Raw genomic sequence first — 12328 nt, 5'->3', positions numbered from 1 at the left:
GAGGACATGTGAAGACAAAAGCAGAGACTGAAGTCACATAGCCACAAGCTAAGGAATGCCTGTAGCCACTAGAAGCTGGTAGAATTGAAGAATTCCCCACTAGAGCCATCCCAGAGAGTTCAGCCCTACTGACACTCTGATTTCATCTGTCTGGCCCCAAGAACTGCAGGAGAATACATTTCTGTTGTTGTAAGTCACCTGGTTTGTGACAATTTATTACAGGAGCCACAGGAAACTATTTAGTTTCTATATTTTAGTAACTATATTTATAGGTACCATATACCGATTTTTAAGGTGGAGACTAATTTCTAAATCCTCTGAATGCAGGGTGTAGTAACACATGCCAGCAAGTTTAAAAAATATAAATGTAGTTAAGTAGACGTGCTGCTTTTTATACTTTGAATAGTACTGTAAGTTTCATCTTTCCTATGGATTAAATTATACCTCATATTTCATATTATAATGCCAGAAATATTATCAATAATTTACAATATGGGCATTAATCTTGTCTTCAGCACCACTGATGGAATGTGTTCTGCTAATTTAGAAATTGGGTTTGCCATTGTTAATAAAATTAAACTGATTCAACGTCTACTTTTCTACTTTTTCTATTATTCAGCTAAGAAAGAGAACACTTTCTCAATATGCAATGGGTTTCTTAGTCTAGCTGCAAAAACTTACTGGTAAAAAGGTCATAAAATTTCTTTGTGGGCCACATGTTACCAATAAAATAAAATCATCTAGCATATGGCTTTTGGAGAAGAAACACACAAGCAAACAAAAATCCTAAATGTCACAGTAACCTCATTTTAGCACAACATCCTTCCAAAATGTACAGATAAAGATAATCAAAATAAAGTTCACATGATAAATGTAATTAAAAAATACATATATCTAATTATAGACAATACAAGATCAAATAGTTTTGCAAGATTTCTTTGCATTAGATTTTAAAATTACAAATATAAATAAAATACATATAAAATCTCTTCACTATACTCACAAGAAACTTTAAAGTATTTATTAATGGTACACTGGGAAACTGTTTTGGGGGATGGGGAAGAATGTAAACTGTAGTGCTATTTTTGGCATGGATAAATGTGTTTTTTTCCAGAATACCATGCTATATTTCTGATTTGATACATATTTGAATCAAGTTAATATTTTGTTTTTCATTTTGCCAATTCAATCTATATGATATTCTTTCTGTGCATATAGTTTTTCTTTCCAATTTTGTATACATGTGTTTATAAAACAGATGTAAGCAGATATGACACAAATGGAAAAGCCCAAGAAGATAATTTTATACCTGTAATTACTCTTACTAGAAGGGAACTCTGAAAATGTGGTAAAGGAAATAACCCTGGAGTGAATATATATATTTCTTTGGAAGAGTTAATTCTTCCCCTAAGAGAACCAAGATAAAAAAGACTATGTTCCTATTCCAAAATAACAGAAAATTTCCAACATGTCAGTATCATTGTAGGCTTGAAGACATTGGCCCACAATAAAGATATACAGTAGCATTACTCCAGAAAAGTAATTTTAACTGAAAGAAATAATGACCAGAGTGTGGATGAACTAGCAGTTTACAGCCTTCAGGTCAGAAGAATTTTGCATATATTATTTTATTAGTGCCTGTATTTTGTTTAGAAGAACTATCAATTGGATGAGGTCTTTCTGATTATTTTATGTATTTTTCTTTCTTCTGCATGGATCATTTATGTATGTTCTCTATTAACTTTTACAATCTATAAGTAACTAAGGGTTTTTTTTTTTTTTTAACTAAGGGTTTTGATTACTCTGTTTCATGTAACTGATAATCTCTGGAGGAATGGTTATAAATCAGTCAAAACTGTAACCCTAACATAGAAACACTGTAGAAGGATAGTCTTCCTGAAAATGAATAAAATGGGAAGTATTCCACAGAGAAGTATGTTTGTTGGCTTGTTAGTCAAGATTGACAAGTTGGTTAGTTTTAATTTATCCTATGAAATAGTTTCTTTCCTCTGATTTGCTTGCATTTCTTTTTCATTTCCAACATTCATAGCTTCCTTGGAGAGTTAACAAGGAATTAAAAGTTTCTCAGTACCCAACAAGAAAAGGCTGTGTTAATAGGAAAGCAGTTGATCAAAAAGGCAGATGTGAGGCTCGACACAGTAATGGAGTCATTACTAGTGAAGGTATCATCAAAACTAATATAAGTAGCATACTAAGGGAGAAAAAAGATTAGCATCATAAGAGAGTCAGGGATAGAAATTCAGGTAGAGCTGATCTGGATTATTTACCAGATTTAACAGTACAATTAAGAATTCAATCCTACTTCTTTGGCATAGTCCACTTTTTCCTATTGTTTAATATTTAGAATTTTAAAAAGACTTTATTTTTTAGAGAAGTTTTAAGTTTACAACAAAATTAAGAGGAAGGTACAAAGATTTCCTGTATACCCCCTGATCCCATACATACATAACCTCCCCCATTATTAACATCAGTCACAAGAGTGGCACATTTTTTATGAAGGATGAACCTACATTGGCACATCATTATCAGCAAAAGTCTGTAGTTTACATTACGATTCACTTTTTGTGTTGTACATTCTATCGGTCTGGACAAATGTAAAATGACATATCAATATAATATCATATGGAGTATTTTCACTGCCTTAAAAATCCTTGGCGCTCTGTCTATTCATCTCTCCTCCATCTCTCCTCTCTTCCTGTCCCTGACAACCACTGAACTTGTCTCCATAGCTCTGCCTTTTCAGAATGTTACTTACTTGGAGTCATGTAGTATGTAACCTTTTCAGATTGGCTTCTTTCATTAGTAATATGCATTTAAAGTTCCCCTATTTCTTTTCATCATTTGATAGCTCATTTATTTTCACCACTGAATAATATTTTATTTTCTGGATTACAGTAATTTTCTTATCCTTTAACCTAATGGATATCTTGGTCTCTTCCAAGTTTCGGCAATTATGGATAAAGATGTGTATGGATACATATCTGGGTACAGGTTTATGTGTAGACATAAATTTTCAAATCCTATGGGTATTCACCAAGGAGCACAATTGTTAGGCTGTATGGGAGGAGTACATAAGAAACCACCAAACTGTCTTCCAAAGTGACTGGACCATTTTGCATTCTACCAATGATACCTAAGAGTTCCTATTGCTCCACATCCTTTGCCAGCATTTGGTGTTCTCAGTGTTCTGAATTTTGGCTGTTCTAATAGATGTACAGTGGTATCTCATTATTGTTTTAATTTGCATTTCACTGATGATTTATGATGCAAATAATCATTTTACATGTTTGTCATCTGTATATATATCTCTTTTGGTGAGATGTCTGTTAAGGTTTTGGTCCATTTTTTAATCGGGGTGTTTGTTTTCTTACTGTTGCATTTAATAATTCACTGTATATTTTGGATAACAGTCCTTAATGATGTATTTAACAAGTATTTTCTCCCAGTATGTGCCTTATCTTGTCATTCTCTTGACACTGTCTTCCACAGAGCAGAAATTTTAAATTTTAATGTAGTCCAGCTAATCGATTACCTCTTTAATAGATTGTGTCTTTGGTGTGTATCTAGATAGGCATCACCATACCCAAGTTCATCTAGATTTTCTCCTTTACTATTGTCTAGGAGTTTTATAGTTTTGTGTTTTATATTTAGGTCTGTGGTCAATTTTGAGTTAAATTTTTGTGAAGGGTGTAAATTCTATGTCTAGATTCATTTTTTTTTTGAATGCAGATGTCCAGTTGTTTCAGCACCATTTATTGAAGAGAATATCTTTGCTCCATTGTGTTGCCTTTACTCCTTTGTCAAAGATCAGTTGACTACATATTTATGAGGTCTATTTCTGGGCTCTCTATTCTGGTTCATTGATCTCTTTGTCTACTTTTTGCCAATACCACACTATCTTGATTACTATATATTTATAGACAGTCTTGAAGTAAGGTAGCTTCAGTCCTCCAACTTTTATCCTCTCCTTCAATATTGTGTTGTGTATTCTGGGTTTTTTTCCTCTCCATATGAACTTTAGAATATGTTTGCCAATATCCATAAAATAGCTTTTTGGCATTTTGATTGGGATTACATTGAATCTATAGATCAACTGGGAAAGAACTGACATCTTGACAATATTGTCTTCCTATCCACGAGTATAAAATATCTTTCAGTTTATTTAGTTCTTTGACTTTGTTCATCATTGTTTTGTAATTTTTCTTATATAGATCTTCTACATATTTTGTTAGACTCATACCTGAGTATTTCATTTTTGGGGTGCTAATATAAATGATACTGTGATTTAAAGTTCAAATCCCACTTGTTCAATGTTGGTTATAGGAAAGCAAACAAATTTGGCATATTAACATTTTATCTTGTAAACTTACTATAATAGCTAATTAGATCCAGGAGCTTATATTTTGATTCTTTCAAATTTTCTGCACAGATGATCATGTCATCTGTTAACAAAAACAGCTTGTCTTCCTTCCCAATCTGTATGCTTTATTTCCTTTTCTAGCAATGTGTGTCCTCTCTTCTTTTCATAGTTAGCTTAACAGTTCTATCAGTTTTGCCTCATATAGTTTGATGCTCTGTTGTTAGGCACATACATGTTAAGGATTGTTATGTCTTCTTGAAATGGACAAGTTTCTAGAAACATAGAGCCTGCCAAGACTAAGTCTAGAAGAGACAGATAATTTAAACAGACCAACCACTAGAAGTTAAATAGAACCTATAATAATAATAAAAAAAACTCCCTGCAAACAAAAGTCCAGGACTAGACAGCTTCACTGGGGAATTCTACCACACAGAAGAACTTTATACAAAGTACAAAGAACTTTATATCTATCCCTTTCAAACTATTCCAAAAGATTGAAGAAGAGGAATCACTCCCAAAATCCTTCTATTAGGACACCATCTCCCTGATATCAAAACCAGACAAAGACACTATAAAAAAAATTACAGGCCAATATCTTTGATTAATAGAGATGCAAAAATCCTCAACAAAATGGTAGCAAACTAAATCCAACAACACATAAAAAGGATAAAACACCATGATCAAGTTGGATTCACTCCAGGGTCACAAGTATGGTTCCATATACGCAAATCAATCTATGTGATATACCACATTAACAAAAGGAAAAACAAAAACCACATAATCATCTCAATAGACAGAAAAAGCATTTGACAAAATTCAACATCCATTTATGATGAAAAGTTTCACCAAAGTGGGTATAGAGGAAACATATCTCAACATAATGAAGGCCATTTATGATAAACCCACAGCCAACATAATACTCAATGATGAAAAGCTGAGAAGCTTCTCCCTAAATTCAGGAACAAGACAAGGATGCTCACTCTCACCACTGCTATTCAACATAGTACTGGAAGTTCTAGCCACAACAATCAGTCAAGAAAAAGAAAGAAAAGTTATCCAAATTGGAAGGGAAGAGACAAAACTGTCACTATCTGCAGATGACATGATACTCTATATAGAGAACACTAAAGTCCCCACACAAAAAACTATTAGAACTAATAAATGAATTCAGCAAGGTAGCAGGATACAAGATTAATATACAGAAATCTGCATTTCTTTACACTAATAATGAAATACCAAAAAGAGAAGGTAAAAAAAACAAACCCATTTAAAATTGCATCAAAAAATAAAATACATAAGAAAAATTTTGACTAAGGAGATGAAAGACCTACACACTTAAAACCGTAAAACACTGGTAAGGGAAACTGAAAATGATTCAAAGAGATGGAAAGATATCCTGTGCTCTTAGATTGGAAGAATTAAAATTGTTAAAATGGCCATACTACCCAAAGCAATCTACAGATTTAATGCAATCCCTATAAAAATACCTGTGATGTTTTTAACAGAACTAGAGCAAATAATCCTAAAATTTATATGGGACCACAAAAGACCCAGAATTGCTAAAGCAATCCTGAGAAAAAAGAACAAAGCTGGAGGTATAAATCCTCCCAGACTTCAGACTATACTACAAAGCTTCAGTAATCAAAACAGTATGGTACTGGCACAAAACAGGCATATAGATCAACTGAACAGAATACAGGGCCAGGAAATAAACCCATGCACCTACAGTCAACCATGACAAAGGAGGCAAAAATATACAATGAAGAAAAGACAGTCTCTTCAACAAGTGGTGTTGGGAAAGTTGGACAGCTACATGTAAACTGAAGAAATTAGAACATTCTCTCATGCCATATACAAAAATAAACTTGAAATGACTGATTGATTGATTTAAATATCTTTATTGGAGTATAATTGCTTTACATTGCTGTGTTAGTTTCTGCTGTAAAACAAAGTGAATCAGCTATATGTATACATATATCCCCATATCCCCTCCCTCTTGAGCCTCCCTCCCACCCTCCCTATCCCACTCCTCTAGGTTGTCACAAAGCATCGAGCTGATCTCCCTAAACTAGAAATGATTTAAATTCCTAAATGTAAGACATGATACCAGAAAACTCTTAGAAGAAAACATAGGCAGAACACACTTTGACATCAATATGCTGTACACCTGAAACTAACCCAATATTGTAAATCAACTATACTTAAAAAAAAAATTATGTCTTCTTGCAGAACTGACCACTTACCATTATGTAATGCCCTTCTTTATCCCTCATAACCTTCCTTGCTTTGAAGTCTACTATGTCTAAAATTAATACAGCTCCTGCTTTCTTTTTTTAGTGCTAGTATGATATATTTTTATATATTTACTTTTAACATATATTTCTTTATATTTTAAGTGGGCTTCTTTTTTTATAAACATATTTATTGGAGTATAACTGCTTTACAATGGTGTCTTAGTTTCTGCTTTATAACAAAGTGAATCAGCTATACACATATATTCCCACATCTCCTCCCTCTTACGTCTCCCTCCCACCCTCCCTATTCCACCCCTCTAGGTGGTTACAAAGCACTGAGCTGATCTCCCTGTGCTATGTGGCTGCTTCCCAGTAGCTATCTATTTGACATTTGGCAGTGTATATATGTCATTGCCACTCTCTCACTTCATCCCAGCTTACCCTTCCCCCTCCCCGTGTCCTCGATAGATAATATATAGTTAGGTGATGTTTTCTGGCCCGCTCTGATAATGGTCTGCCTTTTAATTGGTGCTTTAGACCACTGGCATTCAAAGTAATTATTTATATAGTTGGGTTAATATCCACCATATTTGTTGCTGTTTTCTATTTTTTGCCCTTGTACTTTTGGTCCTGTGGGGTTTTTTTTTTTTTTTTGTCTTCCTCTCTTTTTCAGCCTTTTGTGGTTTTAATTGAACATTTTATATGATTTCATTTTCTCTCCTTTCTTATATCAGTTATACTTTTTATTCCTTTTTAAGTGAATTCACTAGAGTTTGCAATATACATTAACAACTAACTGAAGTCCACTTTCAAATAACATTATACTACTTCCCAGGTAATGGTACCTTATAATAACCAAATTATCCTAATTCCTTTCCCCCATCCCTTGTCTTATTGATGTAATCCATTTTACTTATATATAAGCATATATAAGCCATAAGCATGCATATATATATATACACACACACATATATATAGCATATATGTATATATATATGCAATGTATCTGTATACATTCTTGCTATTTTTATTTTGAACAAACTGTTATCTTTTAGGTTAATTATAAGAAAAATAAAAGTTTTAATTTTACCTTCACTGATTTATTCTTTGATGTTCTAGCTTTCTTTATATAGATCTGAGTTTCTGACCTATATTTTATTTCTTTTATCTAAAGAACTTCTTTTAACATTTTAACACTTTTTGCAGGGCAGGTCTGCTGACAACAAATTCCCTCAATTTTTGTTTGTTGGAGGAAGCTCAGATTTCTCTTTTACTTTTGAAGGATAATTTTGCAGGGTGCAGAATTCTAGGTTGGTGGTTTTTTTTTTTTTTTTTTTTCCTCTCAACACTAAATATTTCACTCCACTTTCTTCTTCTTTTTATGGTTTCTGAGGATAAGTTGGATATAATCTGTATCTTTGTCTATAGGTAAGTCATTTTTATGCTCTAGCTTCTTTCAGGATTTTTCTTTATTTTTGATTTTTCCCTTTTTTATGCCAAGATATTGTTTCTTTGACATTTAGCCTGTTTGGTGTTCTCTGAGCCTCCGAGATCTGTGGTTTGGTGTCTGACATTAATTTGGGGAAATTCTCATTCATTATTATTTCAAATACACCTTTTGTTCCTTTTTCTCTTGTCCTCTGGTATTCCTACTATGTGCATGCCACATGTTTTGTAGTTGTCCCACATTCTTTGCTTATTCTGTTCTGGTTTTTTTTTTTTTTCAGTTTTTTATTCTCTTTGCTTTTTGGTTTTTGAGGATTGTATTGATATTTCCTCTAGCTCAGAGATTCTTTCCCCAGCTATATCCAACTATTAATAAGCTTTCAAAGGCATTATCATTTATTTTATAGTGTTTTTCATCTCTAGTATTTCTTTTGGTTCTTTCTTAGGATTTCCATCTCTTTGCCTCCACTAACCATCTGTTCTTGCATGCTGTTTTATCCATTAGAGTCCTCAGCATATTAATCATAGCTGTTTTAAATTCCTGGTGTGATCATTCTAACATCCCTGTCATGTCTGATTCCGATGCTTGCCCTGTCTCTTCAAATTGTATTTTCTGACCTTTGGTATGCCTTGTAATTTTTTCTTGATAGTTGGACATAATGTACTGGGTAAAAGGAATTGCTGTAAAAAGTCCTTTAGTAATGTGGTGGTGAGAAGTGAGGGGGTGGGTAGTGTTCTATAGTCCTATGATTTGGTCTCATTCTTTTAGTAAGTCTGTGCCTGTGGGCTGTGAACTTTACAAGTATTCCTGTTTTTTTCCCCCCCCTTCCCTTAGGTGGGACAGGATGGTTAGAGTGGGTTAGAATTGGATATTTCCCTTTTCCCATTTGAAAAGCTAGAATTGGCTGGAATTGGGTATTTTCCTTCCTCAAATCAGTGAGGTCTCATCATACTCTAGTTGATGAGGCTCTAACTAGTTTCTTTGGAGGGCAGGCTTTGTTAAGAAGAACACAGAGCTCAGATGTATTTTAAAGTGGTTCCTTTTCTCTTCCCCATGCCAGAAGCCCAAGGGGATTTTTCTCTGGTTTGGCTTCTGAAGTTAATCTCACAGTATTGTGGAGGCTCCCCTATTATTGGGTCCTCTGGCGTTTTTAACTCTCAGAGTTGTCTGTACTTATAGCATTTTCCACTCAATCTTTTTGAGACTTTTGGAAGGAACATCTGAGCAGTGGGGATTCAAACCCATACCTCTACTCTGTAGACATGTAAACATATAGTAGCCCAACTACTCCTCTGTATCAAGAGTATAAGCCTATAACCAAAATCTGCCCCACTTTCCCTTTTATCCTTTAAATTGTGGTAAAATAAATATAATATTTGCCATCTTAATATTTAAGTATCCAGCTCCATGGCATTAGGTACATTCACATTGTTGTGTTGTTGCCCTTATAACCAACCATCAACAAAACTTTTTTCATCTTGCAAAACTGAAATTCTGTACCTAATAAACAATTTCCATTCTCCTCTTCTCCACCCCTTAGCAATCACCATTGTACTTTCTTTCTCCATGGATTTGATCACCTCATGTAAGTTGAGTCATACAGTATTTGTCTTTTGTGACTGAGTTATTTCACTGCATAATATCCTTAAGTTTCTCTATGTTATAGTATATGTAAGAATTTTCTTCCTTTGTAAGGTTGAATAATATTTTATTGTATGTATATACACATTTTATTTATCCATCCATCCACCAATTGAATACTTGGGTTGCTTCCACAGTTTGGCTATTGTGAATAATGCTGCTATGAACATGTGTGTACAAATATCTGTTCAGGCTTCTGCTTTTAATTTGGGGGGACATATATCCCAAAACAGAATTCTTGGATCATATGTTAATTTCATTTTTATTTTTTTTGAGAAACTGCTATACTGTTTTCCATACATTTGTGAAAGTATCCCTTGGTGGTGAATTGCTATACTTCAAACTCTAAAGTAATCATTAAAATAACAAAACAGAGTTATAGCTAATAAACCAGCAAAAGGGAGATAGTAAAAGTATCAAAAGTACAAAAATGATGGGAAAAAAAAGAAGAAACAAAGAAAGATGGGAAAGATAGGAAACAAATATAAAAAATGATAACTGAACCAATAATTACATTAAATATGGGTAGTCTAAATGCAACAAGTAAAAGGTAGAGATATTCAGATTGCATAAAAAAGTATGACTCAACTATAAAGTGCCTATAAGAAACAAACTTCAAATACAGAGAACAAAAATAGTTTAAAGTAAAAGGATGGACAACTATACATAATGCTACTACTATTCAAAAGAATATGGCAGTGGCTATGTTAACACTCAAAAAAGTAGATTTCAAAGCAAAAGACAATACCAGGGATAAAGAAAGCCATTTAATAATGAAAAAAGGTCAACTTTCAATAGGACAAAATAATCCTAAATGTTTATGAAACTAAAAAGCAAAACACTTGAAGCAAAAACTGATAGAACTTCACAGAGAAATACATTAATTCACAATATGATCAGTGATTTCAATTCCTGTTCCCTTATAAATGATAGAGTGATAGGCAGAAAATGAGTAAGGATACAGAAGATCTAAAAATTACCTTTGATAATAGTGTCAAAATATGTATGCTCAGGAAAAAATTTGACAAAGAATGTGCAAGGCATACACACTGAAAACTAGAAATCAAAGAAGAGAGAAATTAAAGATGTTTAATAAATTGAGAGATGTACCATATTCATGGCTTGAAAGACTCAAATTTCTAAAATATGACTTTTCCCCAATAGATCTATAGGTTCAACACAATTTCAATTAAAATTCCAGCAACCGTCTGTTGCAGAAATTTACAAGACGATTCTAAAATTCATATGGGAAAGAATGCAGAATAGCTAAGCAATTTTAAAAAGAAGAGCAAACTTGGACTCATACCCAGAATATAATGAATTCTCATTACTCAAGTAAACATGCTACCCAATTAAAGATGGGCAAAATATTTGAAGTGGCAGCTAACCTAAGAAAATATAAGGGTGACAAATAAGCATATTAAAAATGTTCAATATCATAAGTAATTAGGGAAATGCAATTAAAACCACAATGAGATACTACTACACACATATTAGAATGACTAACCATACTAAGCGCTAATATAGATGTGAAGGAACTGGAACTTTCATACATTTATGGTGCGAATGTAAAATAGTACAATGAAATTATGAAATAGTTTGGTAGTTTCTTCAAAAGTTGAATATACACCTTCTATATGATCTTGCCATTCTACTCCTAGTTATTTACCCAAAGTAAGTGAAAGCATCTGGGCATACAAAGACATGTATTACATGAACATCCATGCAACTTTCTTTGAAATACCTAAAAATTAGAAACAACTCAAAGGATCAACTGGTGAAAGAATTCATAAATTAAGGTATATTGATACAACTGCATACTACTCAGTAATAAAACATGGACTAGTGATATGCAGAAACATGAATGAAACTCAAGATGGTTATGTCAAGTATAAGCCAGATTTAAATATAGCACATACTATAAGATTGTATTTATATAAAAATCTAGGAAATTCAAACTAATCTATAGTGATAGAAAGTACATCAGTGTATGTCAGGGGACCCAGACAGGTGAAAGCACAGCAGGAAGGGGAAAGTAGTTGATTATAAAGGTACCTGAAAAAACTATTAGGGGTGATAGATATGTTCTCTATGTTGACTGCAGGGATGATTTCACTGATATGTACATAAAACACCCTTATCAAAGTAGACATTTTTAATACATGCTGTTCACTGTATGTAAATTATACTCCAAGAAAGAAAAAGAAAAAAGGAAAAAGAGAAAAGAACAATGGAATGATTGATTAGTAACTCTTGAGTCCCAGGAAATATATTTACTGCTATATTATAAATGTGCAGCCATTACATTAAATGTAAGTTTATAATGTTAAATTTAGCTAGTATTGTATGATCATATGTTCCATTCTATGAGAAAATATCTCTCTTTTCTGTTTTGATTGTTTCTAATTTACCAAATGTTTACTTCATGTGTAGGGAATCTTCTGACCCCTTTTTCTCATCAAGTCCCAAACACTATCTTATTTATTTAGATTTCAAAGGTTTAACTGCATTTTAATCCTACACATTGAGCTAGAAGTACAAAAAGGCTGCAGGAAAATATTTTGTTAAACCAATGTCTTTAATAGATGTTGAAGTGATTAAAAAACATGTTCGGTAAAAGATTTT

At 32.9% G+C, this 12328-nt stretch overlaps 1 long non-coding RNA gene across 2 annotated transcripts in view; it reads left to right on the top strand.

The window, feature by feature from the left end:
- LOC309628087 overlaps positions 1 to 12328 on the top strand; it is a 483589-nt gene that overhangs the window by 451052 nt on the left and 20209 nt on the right. For both annotated transcript variants that reach the window (XR_014244141.1, XR_014244142.1), the window contains exon 4: positions 9603 to 9647. This is a non-coding gene — a long non-coding RNA (uncharacterized lncRNA). The remainder of the gene's footprint in view (positions 1 to 9602; positions 9648 to 12328) is intronic.

Source organism: Balaenoptera borealis (assembly GCF_965194805.1).
Source record: "Balaenoptera borealis genome assembly, chromosome: 4".
Lineage (NCBI taxonomy): Eukaryota > Metazoa > Chordata > Mammalia > Artiodactyla > Balaenopteridae > Balaenoptera > Balaenoptera borealis.
This window is presented reverse-complemented; position numbering and strand designations above follow the sequence as displayed.